General features: G+C 37.3%; 1 protein-coding gene across 5 annotated transcripts in view; it reads right to left on the bottom strand.

Moving 5' to 3' along the window:
• GRID2 (glutamate ionotropic receptor delta type subunit 2) overlaps nt 1-19,503 on the bottom strand; it is a 744,966-nt gene that overhangs the window by 386,412 nt on the left and 339,051 nt on the right. The window contains exon 1 of one of the 5 annotated variants that reach the window (XM_065691890.1): nt 11,229-11,284. The exons of the other annotated variants lie outside the window; for them this stretch is intronic. The gene's annotated coding sequence lies outside the window, so the exon portion shown is untranslated. Of the gene's footprint in view, nt 1-11,228; nt 11,285-19,503 lie in introns of those variants that run through there. 5 annotated transcript variants of the gene reach the window in all.

Raw genomic sequence — 19,503 nt, forward strand, 5'->3', positions numbered from 1 at the left:
CTTATTCTAGCCACCCCAGAGCTTCACAGATCAAATTTGGCTAATCTTTCACATCTTGCAGACAGTAAATTAGAGGTTTCTGCTGCAACCTAATCTCAGCAATGTCTTCTTATTATAAGGTCACTGGAAGTGCACAAATTACTCCAACTGCAATTTTATTATTTCTTTAATTTGTGCCAAAATAATTTAAAATGGATTATAAGCATAATTGTCTATTTAGAACCCCATATCAAGACTTGCTTCCTCTCTGCTGCTATGTAGTATTCTATGCAATGTAGTATTCTATGCAGACTGTATTACCTACAGATAATTTTCTTAAATCTGTATTTTTCCCCCTTTCCCTGTTGTAGGGTGTATTGTTACTTTCGGGTCTCAGTTTAATTTTCTTTTAAACTTTTTTATCTCTTATCCATTAAAATAATCCAGTATTGCTTCTACTAGCATAGGAAGCAGTACTGGATTATTTTAATGGATTAGAGACATACCGTATTTAAGGACACAGCACAAAGAATCTCTTTGCAATATGAACTTCTCCAATATCATTTACCTGTGAAGTAAACATAATGATTTCTAAAATCTAAAATGATCGGTGCAAGGACACATTCCACTAGACCAGAGAGATCGAAGCCCCATCCAACCTGGCCTTAAACACTTCCAGGGATGGGGCATCCACAACTACTCTGGGCAACCTGTTCCAGTGTCTCACCACCCCCACAGTGAAGAACTTCTTCCTAATATCTAATCTGGATCTACCCTCTCTCAGTTTAAAGCCATTCCCCCTTGTCTTGACACTACTTGCTCTTATAAAAAGCTCCTCTCCAGCTTTCTTGTAGGCTCCCTTTAGGTACTGGAAGGCTGCTATAAGGACTCCGTGGAGCCTTCTCTTCTCCAGGCTGAACAACTCCAACTGTCTCTGTCTGTCTTCATAGGAGAGGTGCTCCAGCCCTCTAATCATCTTTGTGGCCTTTCTCTGGACTCCACATCCCTCTTGTGTTAGATCCCCAGAGCTGAATGCAGTACTGCAAGTGGAGTCTCATGAGAGCAGAATAGAGGTGGAAGACTACCTCCCTCAACCTGCTGGCAACATTCCTTTTGGTGCAGCCCTGCATACAGTTGTCTTTCTGGACTGTAAGCACACACTGCCAAGTCATGTTGAGCTTCGTGTCAACCAACACCCCCAAGTTATTCTCCTCAGGTCCTTCTCCTACAAATATTCCTATTTGTACAGCTTTTTTTTCACTTTTTTACAGTAGTCCATTTGGTATTGTACTTGAACATTTACTTTAAATTTAGCTGATGAATGCCATATGAAATAGTCCTATAATAAAACAGCAGGGTTCTGTGGAGAGGCAAAAAAGCTTTTACAGGCACCAGAACTGAATGATTAAATTGTGATAAACTTTCTACAGATTCTTTTTACGATTCTCTAGAATCTGTCAGGAGGGATTTAATTCTTTATTAAATTCTCTGTAACAGTTAAAATATTCAGGCTGATGTAGGAAACATAGTTTAAATTGTAAATGAAATGTCTTGCCATTCATCAGTAATTATGCCTTTAATTAGTTCTGACTATTGTCAAAGCTTTCTAGCTTGTCAGTGAAGGTATGCAAGAGCTGATCTCTACGGGACTATTTATGATTTCAAAACCTCTTCAGAAATCTCTCAGTAAAATCTGCCTTCAGGATCTACCAATAATTGTTATGCACAGTTTCGTGAGAATCACCCAACCTTGGGTCAGAGTGAATAATTCAAAGCAAATGCATATTATTCATCTCTTTAGGAAAATATTTGTGAGCAGATCATAGTTTCTCTGAATGCATCCATTACCACACAGAACTGCAATAGGCACAAACTCTTCTGTTAATTTTAGTGGGCTCCAGATTAGATTCTATTTTAATTTCCTCTAAATGCATTTTAAGTAGGATTTTAGTTGCTCAGAAATAAACTTCTATACAGAGCTCTTTTTTAGAACACTGAGTATTTGCTGCCTGCTTTATTTGGCTATCACATTTGTTGCTCATGTCAACATGAATGACATGACACCATTCTTTTTCATTGGAGGAACGTGACTCTAATCCTAATGAAAGGGAGTATGTAAAGCTAATGGGATATTGTAATCTCTCTAGAGGGGCTCAGGGATGAACTGGATTAGGATGTTTCACAAAATTCCTACACCACGTCAACACTGCTTATCCCCAGAAAAACTACGTAAGTTGTGTTTACATCACTATGTTATACTGACAGTGTGCAGTCTTTATATTCAATTTATTCTATCCTTGATGGAGATTTGAGGACAAAGAGACAAAAATATAGAAGCAATCGTGAGATGCAAATGTCACTTACAGGGTTACAGCATTAGAGGTCACAGACAGAAATTTGGGGTCATGCTCCTTAAGCAATATTCCACATGGAAAAAAATATCCACTTACTGATTTTTGTCCTTGTCTGTACTACAAGCCTAACAGTTTCTTACACAGATTAACACTATGCATGAAGTATCCTGGTTAGATTGGATAGAGGAATAGTAATACCATGCTCATTTATGAACTTGGTAACATTTTTAGGTTGCTGGAAAAATCTTTGGGTTTGCCTGCAGTACAAAAAACACACCTCTATCACTGTATTTGAAGGAAGAAGTTTAGCATTCTAGTCTACAAGAACATTCTGGGAACACATACACAGTATTTATCCAATGATACAAAAGACATACTATAAAACTTGCTTCTCACTTATATTAGCTCTGAATGAAATAACTTCAGTGAGCAAGGGCTTCACTCAACAACTCAATAAAACAATTCTTCTCTCTACGCCCTCCTGACAAATATACAGAGACGGAAATAAGAGCAGCACTGAGTTATATAGATGAATGCAGTCTTGCCTACCTGATGCAAGCCGTAAACTTGTCATTTACCCACTAAACGATTTGATCTTTGATAAGATCATGTCTTTTACTAACTACACTGTGCTTCTGAACGATTCATTAAACTTCATTTAATTTAGCTTTTAAGCTATTTGCTTATTCTTTGTTATTTCTCCTATCCATGGAATTCCTCTCTAGATCTTAGAATTAGGAACAGGTGCATATTTAATTTTGTAGCAAGGTATCTTTTAATCATGTCATCCTGAAGTTTTTCTCCCCTCACTAGTAATGATTTTGGATAAACAATATTCTGCAAGCACTGGTCAATGCAAACTGAACTGCATAATGCGTCTTGAATTACCATTCCCCAAATCTTAAAGCACCTACATAGAATCCAAATCCTTTATCTTATTACTTGTCTACCAAAGCTGTGCATTTGGCTCATTTGAACTTTCCTGCAGAGTTGAAGGAAAACTATGCAGAGACTTTCAGTCAGCAGAAGCCCATTAACTGCACTGTGTTACCAGGATATGACTACCACAGTGGAGTGTAGGTGTAGACTAGCTTTTGTTATTTCCATAATCATATCACCAGAGAACCATATCTAACATCCACTTGCATTTCTAACTGAAGAATACATTTCATATTGGAAGTCAGTAACAGCAAGAATAGGGGAAAACATAATTAAATGGATGGGGTTTGGGTTTCCTCCAAAGCTACTGTCCAGCCATATTAAACAGCTAGATGGACAACATACAACCTGGTACAATGTTCAGTGCTGGGTTCACAGCAGGCAGGACTTCTGGAGTTTATGATTTGTCTGGAATAATGCTGCACAGATTTTACCACAAGATTATGAAGTGATTCAGAATCGCGCAAGATTCAAATACACGTTTATGCAATACACATTCCCTTATGTTACAGCACTATAACTGGGTAAACATACACAAGGAAAAAGTGGGGGGGAAGTGAGTGAGTGAATGAAGTCTGCTGGAGATGTTGCTTTTGGTTTATGTATGAGAAGAGAGCACATGTTAAAAGTGATAATGGCGAAAGAAAACCATGAGACAGGCAAATAGCTCAAAAAAAATTATCTTTCAAATTCAGCAACTCCTACTACACTGTGGATATTTTGCAGATTTACTCAAGAGGGTAAGAAATATCCTGTTGGGCCTTCTCTTTTGACCCGTGATAGCCCTACCACAAATGAAACCAAGTACACTGATCTACCCTGTCTCTCTAACCAAGGCAGTAGTAAAAAACTATTTGGGAGCAGATTATCTGTAGTTTGCCCTTTCCCAGGCAACTCCTGTCACTCACCCAGGAATGCTGGATGGAAAAGTCTTCCCTACCCAATTCTCCATGATGTCTGCTATGAACTTTCTGCCCACAGGTCTGACTAATCTCTGTGAACCTCCCACTCTTGTCTGTCTGCATTTTCTGCTTTGGCAACAAATTCCAGAAGTTTAATACCATTATTAAAGAAAACAAACGAAACATGTACTTTATCTTCTACATTGTAAATGGTTTTCTCATAGTTTTGGCACATGCAGTCCTGTTCTACTTTATGATTTTGTTCATCTCAGTCATATCCTCAGCACAGCATTTTCTTCTCCAAGAAGCCCCAGCTTTTTTATTCTCCCTTTGATAGCTTATTTCTTATGCCAAGACGACTGTTACTTGGCTTTTCTAGAGCTACTAACAGCCTTGCAACATTCTGCCTCACTTGGTCCTAGCCCCAGTATGTGTTTTTATCAGCATAATAGAAAACACTATTGTCTGAGAATTCTATGGGAAGAAGGTTGTTTTTGCAAAGTCTGATATTACTTAAGAGAACAGAACAGCTCTGAAATACCAGTTCTTTTTCTGATACCTTAGAAGACAGGGCACACAACTTCACGCAGCAAATTAGAGTAATACTTCCTGTAGTCATGAAGTGAAGCTTTTTACAGTTAAATAAGCAGAATCACGTTTTCAAGAAATAACTGTTATCCCTGGTGTAATTCAAGATCCTGAAGAGCTCTGTGTGTTTCTCATTGTTTCCACGAGCTTCCTCGTGAAGCTCAGGGCTACAGAAAATAACTTGCTGAATCGCATTATTAGGGTTAATGTTGATAAAGTCATTCAAATATTTTCTCTTTTTTTGCCATCTCTGTAGGTTTCACACTGCTACAGTAGAAGGCTAAGCCAACACTGTATCTCTAGAAAACAAAGATTATGATGGATACCTAAAACGGATCATAACATACCAACTGTGGGTCCTCTGGGACAAGGATGTGTTACTGTGATAATACCTGAAACCCTAACACCTGAAACCCTAACACTTCAAGAATAATTTAGTAGTTATGAATTAAAACACAAACCCTGATCTCAAGAGACCTTTTCAAGACCTCAGCACTTTAACACAAGCTTTTTAATAAGTAAGAAATAAAAGTAAATGCTAATTCTATACAACTTTCAAATAAAAGAACTATGGGGTAGATTAAAAAAAAAGAATAATTTAGATGCTTGCTCTGTCAAAATCAATGTAGCCGTGTAAATTTTGGCCTTAGAGTTATAATTTGTCAGTTTGTCAAATATGGTTTGTTTAATGTGAAATTACTGGTAATGTTTAATTGGTTTCTAATGTCAATGCAAATTATTTCTGTAGTCAATTTGCCAGTTTGTGAACTGAAATAAAGTAACACAAAAATCGTAATTTGTGAGAACCTGGTTTTGCAGGTTGTCAAAACTGGATGCAGTTTTGCTTAATTAAATCTAATCATTACATTCTTCAGTTTTAATTAGTTACATATTTCAGATAATCTTTCTCAAAAACATTGAAAGTACCCAAATCATGTCACTCATATATGTGTTCCTTAGTACAAAATTTATCTTGACTAATGACAGCTCATGATAACATGAAAGGTTTTCTTTCCTCCGTCTTTTCATCTCTAAAAAAGAATGGAAATTCATTGCTCTTTCCAGTTCAATATGGTGACTTCTGAAAGTAACTACTCGACTGGCAAAATATAGTACAAAGGAGCTCATGATGTTGTTTCTTTTCATTCTCATCCTCCACAGACTCTTGGGCTTTACTTGATGAAACATCCACTGTCTCTCAGACAAGGGTAAATTAATGACAGACACTTTCCATAAGTAAATAAATGAAACTCCTGAAGGCTTCAGTAAAAGATACAATTACATACTTAACCCAGAAGAAACGGTTTATTTCTTGCCAAGATTAAAAAGCAAGAGTCCAGAAAGAGCACAACTTTAAAGTAGAGACAAAAATGCCCAAAATTACAAACTTCACAAAGAAATCTTCAGCTCAGATTTTCCTCATAAGCACAGAAGGTCTTTTTACTTGTGTATTTTATCATCAATAAAAAGTCACTGGTTCTAAATACATAGCATTATTATTATTATAGACTTAAATATCTTCATCATTTACCACAAAGTAAAGGGAAATAATGGTGACACAGCAGATCTGAAACACCAATACCTACACTCACATGAGTATTTAGAAATGTGACCTATTTACTACACAGGAGCATCACATAAGAATGAAAGGTAGGACTAAAAAAAAAACAACAGCTAGCCCATATCCAAAACAAAGACTGTGAAGGTGCTGTATTTTTATGTAATTTTTAACAAAAGAATACTGCTTTCTGCCCCCATTCCACCACACACCCCCCCCACCACAGAGCTCAGCTGGGATGCAATTAAAGCTAATATATGCTTTTTCAATACTCACAAGTTTGACCCCAGGCACACATTCAATGGACTAATTTTCATGGTTTATGTATTTCTAATCCAGTTTCAAGTTTCAAAATAACCTAAAAATATACCCTTTTTTAAGGCTGTTCTTCTTTCAAATTATTTTTTTTCTTTTAGCAAAATAGGTAATCCAAAAAATAAAGTAAAAGAAAAGGAAAGGAAAAGGGACACTTTGGCCTCGATGATGTATATTTAGAAGAGAAATGGCTGTGAGCAGCAATTGTGCCACTGTAGTCTGCTTTCCTGAATGATCACTTCTCACCAAGTGCATTTGTATGGGAACATACATCTGTTGTACAGCTGTTTTTTTTAATACCTTTCAGCACATAACAGTCTTAGTTGATCAATGTACATGACAGCATGGTTTTACCCAGGAAAACAACCCCATATTAGCTTTCATTTAACTATCACAAGGAAAATAGCAAAGTCAGAGGTGTGGCCTTCATCCGTCAACATGCCAGCTACTTCAGGCTAAAGGCTATGGAAATCTGCTTTCTTGGCAGGCGAAAATAATGACCTAGTAGTCCCACAAGAGGTGATCGTATATTCATTTACTAGAAAGATACATCCTCCAAACTGAAAAAATATTGGCCTCAGATAAGCACTCTCTTTCCAAGTGTCGTAATATGTGCTAGATATGCTCCGAACTAGTGACAAATCGATAATCCTTTACCTAAATAAACCTTGTAAAGTCCGAAACTGTAAGATTGTGTGTTGTAAAAAAGGGAAACAGTTTTCAAACGTCATGTATGTGATGCACATCCTTTCTTGAAGAATTAAAATCTATGTTTTTATAATTCAAGCTAGTCACCAATTCTGGGTAACCTACCTTTCAGATCTCTGCATCCAAATTTAAGTAAAGACTCGAGATAATCTAAAAGTCATGATAATGAAATAATAGCAAGTGCCTTTCCTCATATAAAGCTTTGTTTTTGAAATGAAATATGTAAATTTGGGGTTAGTATCCCAACTGCAGCACTACACTACTGTGGCAGTACTGTCTCTCCAGTCATCATTAAAATTGCTGCTGAAGTTTTGCTAAAGATGCATGGCACTCTGATGCCATTTTTACACAGTCTCTTTTAGACCACAACAGTTTTTGACTACAGGTCCTCTCTGATGAACAGAAGGTTAGCAGCTCATTTACCAGCAATTAAAGCGTTTTCATAGAACAAAAGCTCATTTACCAAACCAGTCCTCTAAGATTCAGTAATGGGAAACAGTACACTAATGTTCTGTATGTAAACAAGATATTTGATACAGAAAACATCCTGAAAGTAGAGGGTAATGGAAATAAACCAAGTATCTTATCAAACCTCTCATTTTTTATGCCTGTTTTGGTAGTCTCAATGTACGAATTGAAAGTAAACTTTTATGAACAGTATGTTTCTGTCAGCACCTAGTTTAAATTTATTATTTAGACACAGAGCAAAATGCAGCTATAGCTTAGAAGTGAAGTCCACATGCATGCTAATAGGTAAATAAAACCTGAGTATTCTCCCACGGACTAGACAACTAATAAAATCAAATCAAAGAAGTAGCAGTTCTAATATAAACAAATTTAGCCGAGGGTACACATTAAAATGTTTCACATGTGGTATCACCTCTTCACACACAAATTGAGATCAGTTTGCTATTGTCTCATAATAAATAGAAAGGAGGGCAGAAGGTGGAATTGCGAAGACATAATGACATTTAGCACTGAACCATTTCATACAAAGCAGGAAACAGTTTCTTGCTGGAAGAAATACTTTTGTGAAACACAGATACCATGCTGTTTATCTAATGACAAAGCAGTTGAACCAGAAAGATGGATGGATTCTCACAGGCACTTCCTGCTGGCCACGTTAAATACCATAGCTGAGAGATTTTTAGACTTTCCTGGAATTAATTTCCTTAGACTTGATTGAACCAAATGTGCTCTATGCAAATCTCTGAATATAATGAAACCTGGAATCGGCAAAGAGGGTTTTCCTTGTACTCTCTCAAACCACAGAAAATATAGCTATGCAGTGTAAAATGCAGAAATATTGCCTGCACAAAACCTTCATGGTGGACAGTAACCTTTCTGTGCATCATCAGAAGATTCAGGCATTTTTAGATTTAACTCTGAATTACAGAGGAAATGAGGTTGAGTCTCCACATTACTCAGAGTGCAATCAATTATAATGCTTTGAATTAAAGCATCTATCTCTACAAATGCTCATCATTACCCTACAATATGATGTAGACATGCTAATTTCATTAGGACATGTTGAAGCATCAGTTACACATCTCATATTGCAGTCCTCCAAATGAGCTATTCTCAGATTTGCCTAAAATTGCCGAGAGAACAGTCAAAGGCAACTTTGCTATTATATAGCTTAAACAAGATAGAAAAATAAATTGGGACTACCACACAGCTAAGGTCTTCTGCCAGCCAGCAATCCCTCCTCCCCACCAAACAACGCAAACACCCAATACGGTTTAAATTGACAAAAGTATCACTCACCACTTTATGGTTAACTCAGTGGCTAAAGTAACAATGCAGAAAATTATCTCAACGGGCTTTCAGAGAAGCAAGAATACAATTGCTGTCATTGTTAGGCTGTGGAGACTATTGTTCTCAAGACACTTTTGCCTCACTCAGACCTACCTTTCTGTGTTAGTTTTTAGGTTCAATTTCTTTTCTTTTATAGCTGTAAATCAGTTTTCGCTAGCTTGTGCAGCCCTTCTCAAAGCACTGGAGCTGCGTAGATGAGCTGCACTGATTTACATCATCTCAGAATTGGACTCAGAAGACTTTAAGTAGCATGCTGAGATCAGATATGTAACATCTATACCAGAGCATCTAGGATTTGATTGCAATATAATGAAGAGTCATTTAAGTAATTACTTGTGCATAAATTACACTATGCTCATACATTCCAATATATAATTGCTGCACATTACAAGCACCATGGTTACTAATCAAGGGGAGAAAAGAGTTCGAGACCTGGAAAGAGCAAGAAAAATTAGGTACAGCAAATATATGGTTATACTAAAGAACATGTTATTCATCTGTTGTCTTCACATGTTATTGATTGATTGATGTGTTGGCTTCATGAGCGAAGATTTAGTAAGGGCTTTACCCACGCTTACTACAAGCATGATGACCAAGGGCATGTGCGATATGCAAATATGGATGGAAAAAGGGTACTTAGGCTATCAGGAAATGTCTGACCAGGACTGTCATCTCCTGAGCAATCTCGAGCGACCCATGCGCTGGTCCACCCGCACGCAAGGTTGGATCTGCCCATGCACCTTGTTACCTGCTGTTTCGACCCTCGCCTGTCCATACAGACAAGTGAGAGTAAGCCCTTCCAGCCTGTGCAGTGGATTTTTTTAGCTGAGGCACAGCTTGCGCAGAACTGGCCCCAGCCTTTACACCTGGGGTTTAACTGCCATGGTATGTGTATAAACAGGTGGGTAAGGAAAAGGACCCCAAAGTGACATACCTATCTACCCCAGCCCAGATAACACATAATTCCATGTGTCACAGAATATATAAGCAAGCTGACTAGACTCGATCAATATAATTCCCTCATCATGGTTAAAATTAAAGTGTGACTCAAGATGCCAACCTTGCTATGTTCCATAATTCAATAAACCCCAATAATTTTAAAAAGCAAGTGTTCCTTTCATTAGAAAAAAACCCTGTGTCCTTGATGCAGCAGTCTCCCAGCCATCCCATGTTAGGAGACTATGGCTATAGCCACAGCAGAAGCTCATATGCTGACTTCCAGTAGCAGAGGTCACCACTGCACAGGACCCCTGGCAAATGCAAGGAGAGTAACATAAATAGAGCGCTGGTAATCTGAAGGAAAGCCCACCCATTCCACAAACAGCATGGGAGCAATACTGGTTTGCTGACTTCAGATGCATATTTGGATGTTTTTTATTACACTGTCCCAAATTGCAGGTTTTGCAGTCAAAGCCAAAGCAGTTTTGACTGGTACTCATTTTCTGTTAGGAATACTTGGCACAGCTTCTCCCTTATGAAACCAAATGTCTTGTGACAGTAAGTGTAGCATGATGGAGGGGGTCTGGCAGAGATGCCAAATGATCTTTGGCCTTTATTTATATGTGACATTTCCAGAAAAAACATTTTATTAGATAAGCCACTAGGGAGCAATCCTTCAATAGATGGCTATAGCCACATTCTTTTTGAAAAAAAAAAAAAAAAAATAAGCTTCTGAGAATGCAAACACAGGTTAGGAGGATATCTTCTGTAAAGCAAAGTAGAAATGGAAGAATAGTAAGGGAGAACTTTTAAAGAGGAGTCATGTTTGGACTGAATGATTCCTGAGTTGGACTAGATGATCTTTTTAGGTCCCTTCCAACCCTTGGGATTCTGTGATTCTGTGATTCTGTGAGGCGTCACCACAGTAAGAGTCATCCTGGTAAAGCACTGGCACTACCCACCAATCTCAGCTGTCCATTTCAATCTCAGCATTTCATTGACTGATGTTAAATAAACTATCCCTGTGTCACCATTAACACAATAATTATATATCCTCAGACTGTATTGAAAGCAGAGTGGAAAAATCTGATGTAAATACAAGCAAATTGAGAACAAAGGATCACTCACATGATATACTGACATTTCTAGAACACTGCAGCTAAAGACAGTTTTCTTTCACAAATTCCATCTGTGGTCCTGTCTCAAAAAAAAAGAAAGTATGGAAGTTACAAAGTCTGTAAGTTTACAAACTTTGAAAAATAACATGTTGGAGAAGACATCATGTCATTGATAACAGCTTCAGCTATTATCAGAAAAAAAAAACATTCAGAAGACTGTGTCAAAGTCTGAACTCCTTCCCTATCATCAGGAATAAAAGGAGAGTCAAAGTTTCTGCATAACACATGGAGAGAGTAATTATTAATGAAAAGATATAATTAATGAATATAATATAGACTGAGGAATACAGGAAAGAACAGCTTTTCTTTTTTCCTCTCTTCTTACAGGTTGTGTTGGTGGGCTATGTTGTCTATCAATCTGAAGTTGAAGCAAAAAAAAGCTTCTGTGTGGGAATAGATCTATATACACATATCACCCATATAGCTACATAAACACATATGCCAGAGCACAAGCTAATCCCTTTAATAAATCTAGCCCACAACAGTCTAATCATTACATATTTTCTTTGCAACAGAAGCTATATTCAGATGCACAAACACAATGCAATCTCGCTTGTAAAGTATTGTAAGCTTTATCCTTTAAGAACCTGAAAATAAGACCTGGTTATTTCTTTCTCTTCAACTTTCAGTTCTCCTTGGGCCCAGATTTTAAATCTTCCTGATGTTAATTTCTGCAGCTTAATTACACTACTTCCCCGCTAGATATATAGTGTACAAATCTACACAGAAAACATTAGTTCCTGGCAAGAGCTCTTGGCAAAGTAGTGATTCTTCCACCTTCTCAGAGCCATTTTGAATATTAAGACTGTGCACAGAAATACTAAAATTTGCCATGAGTTGGTTAGGATTTGTTAAAGCCCCATTTGAAGCCCTGTGGAAACATTTGAGTCAGGTTTTAAGCTTGGCCTTCTCCTTAAGATGAAGGGAAGTGCAACAGAGCAACAAAGAAGAAACAGAAGTACAGGAATGGAAAAATATCTCAGCAGATTAATCACTCCAAACCTCTACCCTTCTAGAACTACTCTGAACAGATAAGGTTTATCAAGGGAAAGATGTTGCTTTAGATGAAACCTGACTTAGATTTAGAAGTTTCTGCTGCTCAGTAGTATTACAAGTTGCACAAAGAAAATTGCAATATACACATACATCTGAACACTGCTGGCTGATACTGGGTATGACCAGCTATTAGAAGTTTCCGGTTGGGATTAGACTAAATATTTGACTTATATATCCTGGCTGATATTATAACTTGTATGATATGAAGGAATTCTCTGCAGAAGGTAAATAAGTAAATTGAGCAAATGAGATAGTGACAAAAGCAAAACTTCATTGAATTATGGTTATCAAGTTATTATGTAAAATTATCTTTCAATAAATGGACTTTTGAAAATGAATAAATGAATTAGTATCTACAGTCATATAGCCTTAGCTCTTCCCCCTATTGTCCAAAATCAGTGACAGTGTGTTGTTTTTTATTTTTGCAGATTTCCCAGCTGCATACATTGTTACACATATTTGTATATGTATTGAGTCACGAGTAATTAGTTGCAACTAGCTTAAAAAAATCTCAAACATACATATGAGGCTATCAGGCTAGTTATGATCAGTGAAAAACATCCCTGAGATAAGTATTTATCTCCCAACACCTCTGCCTATGACATGGAAAATTCCTGAGAAATGCAGCATTGCATGTGTAGATTCAGCCAGTTGTCAGGAGCTGAAAGCAGAAAACACAATCTCAGCTTTGGCTAACAGAAAAATCCTCACTTTCATTCTTTCCAGTGAAAAATACAAACCAGCATTAAAAAAACTGTTTTCAAAAATTCTTACTTACTAGAATAGAGGGCATTTAGATAGCCAAGTCAGGGTATGACAAGTCATGAAAATTGTTAATTGCCCAAAAGGACACAGCCCTTGTAAAGTCTTTTTCATTCTGAAATATGGTATCTTCCATAGAAAAATAAATCAGACTTATGGGATGAGATTTACTGCAGTTACAGGAAAATCACTATTTGCCTTATAATTCTTGTGGTGCTCTTTTCTTCATACCCACTAGCTAAGCACAGGCTAAACAAGATGAAATACTGATGTAGTATGGCTACCTTTGTATTATTAAGGCATTAAAAACCTTGTTATTACTAAGACATCAAAAGCAAGACAAAATTATTTTCAGGTGCCATTTATCTTTCAGTGGTGGCAGTAAAAGCTGCTGAATTTTTTCTCAAAAACAATTTCATCTTTCAGATTATGCCACTACATGCCGTTGCCTATGCAGCATTTATTGTTTTCAATACCCACAAGGAGCCACAAAACGCCTTTTTAGCCATAGATGTCAAGGGTTCCTAAGATTTCATTTAGAAAAGCACAGAAAATAAGCTAAGGTTTTCACCTCTGTCTCCCTAGAGAACAACCAGGCTGCATGTTATCTCTCCTCATCTCAGTTGTGAGCAGACTTTAATACACTGTTCATGTTACACCTGGGACAAAGCTTCAATGGCCACACAAAATAAACTTCTGGGCTTTTCTTGTTTATATTACATTTTTACATTACATTTATATGCTCTATTACTAATGTAATAGTTTGATCTGACCTACTCAAGGATATATGGACTGTCAGTGTCAGGTGAACAGAACAGATCAGGGACCACAGGCATGCCCCCATCTTGTCTGCATTACTCACTTGATTTCAGCACATGGCTGCCAGAACAAATCACTATTTCCAGCTTATGCAAGATACTCTTTCTAGCTCTTTTTATTAACAATTGTGGCTGTTTTATTTAAAATAAGCTCATGGAGTACTCACAGAGGAAGTAATGAATTAGATTCAAAGTGCTTAGTTTCTCACTAACATAGAGATTTGAATTTTTATAAGCAAACAGATAGATTTATCATCTAACTCTAAGAAGGAGGATTGAAGTTTTACTTAAACACCGAGACACATGACCAGACCCCAGAGCCATCATATGGGTATTTTAAAATGTACCACTGCTAGAAACTGCATTGTAATAAGTCAATATAAAACGTATTCTTTAGAAATATCATTCTGAGATTAACTCAATTCCTCAGGCTCTCCAGTCAAAGCTGGCTGATGATTACCATAGAGTGAAAAGGCCTGCTGGAGATTTTGTTGGGGTACTGCCAGTTTTAAGTACTGGTGCAACAAAAAGCATTCTTTGCTACAAGGGAGAAAAGACACAGCATCTGATGTGATCATTAGCTGCCTACCTGTTTGCTTGCATTCCCCAGCAGCACACAAGTCTTAGACACAGAGGAGAGTTTGATACAAAATTCAAGCTCCAGTCTCTGTGTAAGTGATGGACTTGTCAAGAGATGCAACACAGCTGCAAAATTCTGCCTTGTCTGTGCAACTCCACTCCAGCTAGAAAAAGCAGTTATATAAAAATGACACGGAAGTAAGGAAGAAAAGAGAAGGGAGGAAAAAAAGGAAGAAAAGAAGTGCAAAAATGCAAAGAGTGTGACAAAGATCATCACAAAGGATAACTTATAGGCAATGAAGTAAGCTGAATGTCCAGAATTGATCAGCTAGGACTCTAGTATGACCTGTATGTTAAAAATATGTCTAAAATTGCTTGTGGTCTTAGATCTTTCTAGAGCACTATCATGTTGAAAACATGTGGCTCTTGCCACTTCTTTCCCTTCTGTGCATGGAAACATGCAGAAGATGAGTGCAAGCATCTGGGTGACTGGGTTTTGCACAGATAAACAACTGCCAAATATGCAAGGAAACAGAAAGGTGAGGATTTAAACAACCATGGGGAAAAAAAACAAAAACCCAAAACCCAACAAAATCAAACCAAACAGGTCAGAATCAAAAGAGTGTAGTCCAAATATCTATCATGAGGTAATGTGTCAAAATAATACCTCTATTAACCAGTCTAATCAGCTTCCAAACTAGAAAATATTTATCAGTGCTGAAGGCAAGTTTCTTATTCAACACTGAAAGGGCTTAACACCAAGCAGAGTGTTTACATTGTAGAGAGTAGAACTATCAATCTGGAAAATATTTATGATTCCCATTGAAGATGATGTTTAATGAAGCCAGTAAAAATGCAAAATCATCTTCTGACTGCAAACTCTCCAGAATATTTAAATGAATTTATATCAAGAACAGCCTGCTTTCATCAGTTACTAACAAAACCCATTTCATTGCAATCTTCGAAACAGGCATTTTAGACATTTATGGCCGTATTTTCCAAGTCATGTACATTTTATGCTACAAACTCATCTGCTTAAAATTAACTCATGAACATGCTTATTTAATGTGCACAATAAAGTCAAAGGGTCTAGATGGCCATATGCTAACAACTGAACTGTACACCTGCCCTCAACTTCACCGTAGTTCAGTTTATGCATCAAACTACAAAAGCCTGGGGAATTTTGGACTCATGTGGAGGGGGGTATTTTACCTTCTCTATTTGTATGCCACTGACTTGTAAAATATAACAAACCTTGGGTCCAAGATAAATGTTTTCATACATGATCTTTAGTACTTGGAGAATACTATCAGACAGGGCTTACTTTTCAAATTTACATTAAATTTACCAACTGAATCTGAAATATTCCTTCCTTCAAAGTACAAATGGAATCTTATAATTTCATGAACATACAAGGTAATCAGGAATCATCCAAGTGTCAGATATTTTAGATAATGCATGATAGCATACTAGTTTCAGTAGATTTTCTAAATGGATTTTTTTGATATAAACTGGGGCTGCCCTTGCTTGACTTAAAATGTACTGTTTCAGCAACGAGATCCAGAGAAAGCCCAGGACACAGGATAATGAGAAAGTAAACACCCCATCAGTATATTTGCCCAGCCTTCAGCTACTGTTGGCTAAAACTGGAGCTCATCATCCCTAGTTAATGGTTCTCCAGGGATTGTCTCTTCGCTTAATTTGTCCAACTGCTCTGGAATTTTGTTTTAAATTTACACAGACATTAAGTATCTACATCATTTGGCAAGAAGATAGACAACACAAGTATATGTGTACAAAGAAGTAACCATGCTTTGTGTACAAAATGTATGTGTTCAAGTTGCATAAGTTATTGGCTATTATTTAAAGGATTCTAAATATGCAACTGGGCCAAATAACAGGTAGTTGAGATAATTTGGGTTCATTCTATTCTGGAGAATATCTTGCTATAAAGTATTACCACTGGGAGCCTATCATTAATACCTGGACCTGAATTTACTGTGATAATAGTAAATATTCTTTTCAAAACTAAGACTGAGGAGGACTTTTTGTTTGAAATTAGGGTTATTATATGTGAATGAAAAATCATAATATTTAGCTTACATGAAAATAAGAAGAGTGACTATAGCAACTATGATTCACATATACTGGAGGACCTGACCCTTTCACATTAGAAAAAGACACAGATCTACAAAGCCAGTGTCCTGTGGATTATAGCTACACACTCTCAGGTGTCATACTGTAATGAGGACATACTTGTTTAATACTCATTATTCCTCTTCTTGTTTGCACAGTACAGAGGGTATTTGAACTCTACAGTGTTCAAATGGACTTCACAGACTAATTTCCCTTGGGTAGTCCTTCTGTTGAAATTCCTACAAATTGATATCTAATCAAGGGAATAAAAGGGGATGGGGAGAAGTAAACAGTTGCATAGCTTGCCGGGGTTCATGAACTGAAAAGTATTTTCTCTTCTGAGAGCAATGAAATTTCAGACATCAGAGGATTATTTGAATTTTAACCCTAAATTAAGTTTATCAGATGGTGCTTTGTCTTACATTTGCACAGGTGAGGAAAAGACCAATTTTTAAATTATCAGTTTCCTTAACATGAATAAAATGCGTATTTATAAATGAGTCATTCTGTTACAGAACATGACAAAACTCAGAAGCAGAAGGCAGTTCCTGCCATCCTATTTATCTCAAAGAAACAGAGGATTTGTGACAAAAGATCATCTACTGAATGAAGTAATGCAACAAGTTGTCTCTGGCAGTGACCAAGCTCATGCTTTATAACACAGTAAATAAGGCTACAGTACATTTAGCCACCCATGCAGTGTTGTACATAGGGGAGGGTTGTTTTTTTCTTGGTTTGTTTGATGGTAGGCTGGTCTGGTTGTTTTTTTAAACTGATTCTTACATCAACTGGCTTATATTTTCTGAGGCGTGACTTGTTTATTCTTACTATCACATAAGCAACAATGTACACAACTTCAAGGTGCAAGATGTGTTGTTCTATAGAACAAGAACAACCCACAGAAAATTTAAAATCCTGATCCATAATTAACAACCTGTTAATCTTTAACAAAGATACTGCAAAATAGATTTTATAGCTCTGTCAAAAATTACATGAAAGCTAACACAGTTTAATAATTTTAAGCAGTCATTCACCTACATAATATTACAAGTACTTTTGCATTGCCTCAAGAGTCTTACATAAAAATGCACCAGTAGCTCTCTTTTTATTTATCAGTATCTCTATTGCTCATACCACTTTCATGCAAGGCTTTCTCAAAACTGCATCAAGGATTGAGCCATTGAGGCCTCATTTCTAAAGGTGACTTCAAGAGAAGTTCTCAAAATGTCACAGAAGAATCTTTCAGGCTGGTGAGAAATCTTCTGCCTTAGACATTAAGGAATTTATATACTCACCTGCCCTACATGCTTAGTCATGGTCTAGAAAGCCATGATCTGACATGCTTACAGCGTAGCCAGTACCATATATGACTGACCCTGGAAAGCCTTACAGATGGCCAATGCAGTAACCCTAATAAATCCCTGTTAAGAAAAGCAGTTACCCAAATGGGCACCTCTTCCACAGCACAGTTTCCAGCTCCCAGTGTATCTCAGAGAATAGCCCCCATTAGCTATCAGCAAGGCGCAGCAAGTGCCAACTTAGAGAGGACAGACACAGTTGACAGCGTCCACGCTTGCCATGTTTTGGGCAGGGATTAACTTGGAGCTGTGCTGGGCCTGTGGACTGCATGTCCTGCAGTGCAGGTGCTAGATCTGCCATTGGAAACTCACGTGAAAGAAATCTAGTCAGAGTGCTCCAAGCGTACTCTAGGAGGTGGATGGGGATGATTAGAAGGTATTTGACATCAAAATCCACACCCAAATTAAAAACTCAATAGCACCCAGCTCCCCACTCTTTCCTCTGCAGCAGAATGCAACCATGCCTGTGTCCTTCTTAAAAGACCTTAACTTTCAGTATTCCATATTATGCAGTGGATTTACAGTTCATACTGATCTCGCGAAGTAAAACCAATTACCCCACAAGCTCAAGTCCATCTTACACACAAGCTGTACTTGCTGTAGTATGGATCCTCTTAAGATGTTGAAACTTGCATATAATTAATTATTTGAAGCTGGCAGGACTAATAAAGTTAATCGTTTTGCTGTCTGTGGGTTTAAGGAAAGGGATTAGATTTTTCAGTAAAGTTTTAATGTTTGATCCAAGTTCAACCCAATAGGCACAATTCTGCAAACACCTCAATAGGATGAAGTACTCTGATGAGAACAGTTGTGCTGCCAGAAAGCATTTGTGAGACAGGGCTACAGGAACTATGACCCATAAATTAGATGTCACTGAGTATAGGCAGAAGAAATCCTTCAGTATAGGACTGTATCATTGCTAGAGCAATTACTTTTCAGTGGTTTGTTGGGCATTTTTTGGTCCTTTTAAATAATTTTCTAACCCAGCAGGGTCATATTAACTCTCAGTGCTGGTTCTGTTGGAGCTTGTCCAAATGCAAACATGAAATTCCCTGACCTTTGCGGCTCAGAGAAGACCTGTTAACATAATCTGCACTGATCACTTTTCCCAATTTGAACTGTTCGTGTTTTTTCCTTCATTTTCTGAAAAACCACCTCAGTGTGTGTAACAGACACTTTCGGACTCTATAAATTAACCTATCTTGGCCTCTGAAAGAGAAAAATGTTTTAAAAGGAGAAGGAGTAATTATTAAGCTTTTTGTCTGTGCCGCTTGTCAATTTGCATAGCATTATCTGCAGTGCTTTGCAAAGCTTTTTCTGGAGGTCATCTAATCTTGTTAAATCTGTCACAGGGCTGCCACTGTATCCGACTTAGACAACACATTTGCATGACACAGGTCCCTAGCAATGGTGATAAATGTGTTTGTTTCTGGCAGTCCAACCACGCAGATGCTTATTATGTATGTATGCATGCATCTACATTATTTAATCAGCTTCAGAAAGGAGAAAAAGGCCT

The sequence above is a fragment of the Lathamus discolor genome, chromosome 1 (genome assembly GCF_037157495.1).
Source record: "Lathamus discolor isolate bLatDis1 chromosome 1, bLatDis1.hap1, whole genome shotgun sequence".
In the NCBI taxonomy this organism is placed as follows: Eukaryota; Metazoa; Chordata; class Aves; order Psittaciformes; family Psittacidae; genus Lathamus; species Lathamus discolor.